Here is a 4,452-nt window from a genome sequence, read left to right on the forward strand (position 1 = left end):
GTCCAGTACAGCTCCACCCAGCCAGCTTCTCCCTGCCTTCAGGACAGCATGTGGGACCTAGAACACTGAGCATTCCATGACTCAAACCCATTGCTTGGGACACATGAGTACTTCTCCTGGTCAGCAAAGATCAAGCACAAACCCAACTTCTACCACCACAACTTGTCTTACCTGCAAGTGCCACCTATTGGCCTGGAGGTCTAACCACACAACCCATTATAACATCTGCTGACACAAGTACACAGTGTCACACACAAGAACACTTTAAGCTACCAGTGACCTCTGCTACCACCGTTGTGCACACCACCATGGCTACTCAGGAATTTGGGAGCCTGCTCATCCAATCGGCATACCAGTATTTCACCTGGCATTTAAGAAAGCCACCACACTATCTATTTTTAAATCAAGAAAATCATACAGACTCTTTATGATTGAACACACCCAGAAGCAAGCCAAACTACTCTTCTCAACATACATCACAGTCACATCCACAAGAAAAAAAGACGTTCCACCCCAACTAAAATAAAGAAATAAGAAGTGACCATTTCTCCAGATGCAAATAAATCTGCTTAACACCACAGGAAGTATGAAAGAGCAAGGTATTATTAAACCCCCAAAGGAATACAGTAATTTTCTAGCAATGGATCTCAACCAAAAAAAAAAAAAAAAAAACCTCAAAATGCAAGATAAAGAATTTTAAATATTGACTTTAAAGAAGCTTAATGAAATTCAAGATAAATTTGAAAACTAATACAAATAAATCAGAAATCAATTCAAGCTATGAATGAGAAATATATCAAGGAGATAGATACCTGAATTCTAAAAACCTCCTGAAAATTTAAAAAAGTATTGAAGGAATTACAAAATGCGGTTGAAAGTATCAATGATAGACTACAGAAGAAAAGAGAATCTCAGAACTTGGAGACATCTTTTGAATTAATCCAATCAAACAAAAATTAAAAAGAATTAACAAAGTCTTTGAGAAGTATGAGACTATAAAAAGTGAGTGGACTTATGAATCATCAATATTCCTACAGGAAAAGAGAAAGCAAAAGGTTTAGCAACCTATTTAAGGAAATAGTTGACTAAAACTTCCCTGATCTAGCAGGATAATTAGAAATCCAGATACAAAAAACCCAATGATCACCAGTGAAATACGTTGCAAAGTGGACTTTATCACAACATATTGCCATCAGACTGTCCAAAGTCAAAGTGAAAAAAATTCTAAAATCAACAAGAAAAAAAGCATCTAATCACCTATATAATAAACTCCATGAGACTAATAGCAGACTTCTCATCAGAAATTTTATAAGCCAGAAAAGAATAGAATGCAATTTTCACAGTGATAAAATTTTAAAAACCTGCCAGTCACAAATATTAGATCATGTTGGAATAAGCATCATAAATGAAGGAGAAATATAGTCATTCCCAGAAAAGCAAATGCTAAGAGAATTCATCACCACTAGACTAGCCCTACAAGATATGCTCAAAGGAGTCATAAACATGGAAACACGTGGGGCACAGTGGCTCATGCCTGTAATCCCAGCACTTTGGGAGGCCAAGGTGGGTGGATTGCCTGAGCTCAGGAGTTCAATACCTGCCTAGGCAACATAGAGAAATTCTGTCTCTACCAAAAATACACACAAAAAATTAGCAAGGTGTGGTGACACGTGTCTGTGGTACCAGCTTTTGGGAGGCTGACGTGGGAGAATCACGTGAGCCTGGGAGGTAGTGGCTGCAGTGAGCCCAGATTGCACCACCACACCCCAACCTGGTTGACAAAGTGAGACTTCGCCTAAAAAAAAAAAAAACAAAAAAAACCCATGGAAACAAAAGATCAATATTTGCCTTCGTAAAAACATACAAAATCACAAAACTTACAGGTCTTAGAAACCAATTACACGAAGGAGAAAGACAAAAGAATCAATTAGCAACACAGAAGATCTCCACCAAACCACAAAAACAGGGGAAAGAAAAAAATTTACAAAACAACTCGGAGACAATTAACAATATGACAGAAACAAAATCCCATATATCAATATTATCCTTAAATGTAAATTCATTAAATGCTCCACTTAAAAGATACAGATTGGAGGAATGGATTTAAAAACATGATCATATTGGCCAGGCGTGGTGGTTCATGCCTGTAATCCCAGCACTTTGGGAGGCCAAGGCGGGCAGATCACAAGGTCAGAAGATCGAGACCATCCTGGCTAACACGGTGAAACCAAGTCTCTACTAAAAATACAAAAAAAATTAGCTGGGCGTAGTGGCGGGCACCAGCAGTCCCAGCTACTTGGGAGGCTGGGGCAGGAGAATGGTGTAAACCTGGGAGGCGGAGCTTGTAGTGAGCTGAGATCGCACCACTGCACTCCAGCCTGGGCGACAGAGCGAGACTCCGTCTCAAAAAAAATAAATAAATAAAAATAAATAAATAAAAACATGATCATATCACATGTTGCTTGCAATCAACTCAACTTATCAGTAAAGATATATATAGACTGAAAGTAAAGGAGTAGGAAAAAAATATTCCACACAAATGGAAACCAAAAGTAAACAGAAGTAGCTATACTTACGTCAGATAAAAAAGATCTTAAAAAAAAAAAAAAAAGAAAGGCCAGCTTTGGGAGGCCAAGTCGGGCAGATCACCTGAGGTCAGGAGGTCAAGACCAGCCTGGAAAACATGGTGAAACACCATCTCTACTAAAAATACAAAAGTTAGGTGGGTGTCGTCGTGGGCACCTGTAATCCCAGCTACTCAACAGGCTGGGCAGGAGAATCGTTTGAACCTGGGAGGTGGAGGTTTCAGTGAGCCAAGATTATGCTATTGCACTCCAACCTGGGTGACAAGAGCAAAACTCCGTTTCAAAAAACAAACAAACAGGTCGGGTGCGGTGGCTCACGCCTGTAATCCCAGCACTTTAGGAGGCCAAGGGGGAGGATCACAAGGTCAGGAGATCGAGACCATCCTGGCTAACATGGTGAAACCCCGTCTCTACTAAAAATACAAAAAAATTAGCCGAGCGTGATGGTGGGGGCCTGTAGTCCCAGCTACTGGGGAGGCTGAGGCAGGAGAATGGCGTGAACCCGAGAGGCAGAGCTTGCAGTGAGCCGAGATTGCGCCACTGCACTCCAGCCTGGGCGACAGAGCGAGACTCTGTCTCAAAAAAAAACAAAGTCATTATATAATGACAAACGGATATAGTTAACAGACGATATAATAATGCTACAAAATATGCACCCAATCCTAGAGCACTCAGATTCATAAAACAAATATTACTAGACCTAAAGAAAGAGATAGAGAGCAACACAATGATAGTGGAGGACTTCAACAGTCCACTCACAGCACTAGACAGATGATTGAGGCAGAGAAGCAATGCAGAAATATTAGACTTAAAATAGACTTTAGATCAAATGGACCTAACAGATCTCATAGAACATTCTACCCAACAATTGTAGCATATACATTATTCCCATCAGCAAATAAAACATTCTCCAAGTTAGACAATACATTAGTCTATAAAACAAGCACAATAAATTTTTAAAAATCAAAATTAAATCAACTACATTCTCAGACCACAGTGGAATAAAACTAAACATTACTACCAAGAAGTATTCTGGAAACTATACAAATACTTGGAAATTAAACAATATACTCCTGAGCAATTTTGGGGTCAACAACAAAATTAGGACAGAAATTTAAAAATGTTTTGAAACAAATGTGAATAAAACATACTAAAACTTCTGGGATACAGCAAAAGCAGTGCTAAGAGAGAAGATTATAGTGTTAAATATCTACATCAAAAAATAGAAAGATCACAAATTAATAATGTAATGTCACACCTCAAGAAACTAGAAAAAGCAAACCAGAACCGAAGCTAGTAGACTAATAACAAAGATCAGAGAAAAATTAAACAAAATTGAGACCTAAAAAACAACACAACGGATCAACAGAACAAAAAGTTGGTTATTTGAAAGAATAAACAAAGAATGAAATCATATCTTTTGTAGCAACACGAATGGAACTGGAGGCCATTACCCTAGGTGACATGACTCAGAAACAGAAAGCCAAAAGCCACAGATGCTGTCTTATAAGTGGCAACTGTACACATGGACATACGGAGTGGAATAATAGACATTGGAGACTTCAAAATGTAGTAGAAGGGTGGGAGGGGGGTAAGAGATGAAATACTACCCATTAAGTACAACATACAGTATTTGGGTGATGGCTATACTGAAAGCCCTGATTTCATCACAATACAACATATCCATGTAAGAAAATTGTACTTGTACCCCCTAAATTTATGAAAATAAACAAATAAAATTTTTAAAAACTAAGTAAAATAAATATGGAGTCAATTTTTCAAAAATGTAAATGGGATCACCAGGCATTGTGCCACTTTTTTTGGTGGTAGAGGGTGCAGTGTGTGTGGAGTAACTCATCCTATGTTT

The sequence above is a fragment of the Pan paniscus genome, chromosome 8, assembly GCF_029289425.2.
Source record: "Pan paniscus chromosome 8, NHGRI_mPanPan1-v2.0_pri, whole genome shotgun sequence".
Classification (NCBI taxonomy): Eukaryota; Metazoa; Chordata; class Mammalia; order Primates; family Hominidae; genus Pan; species Pan paniscus.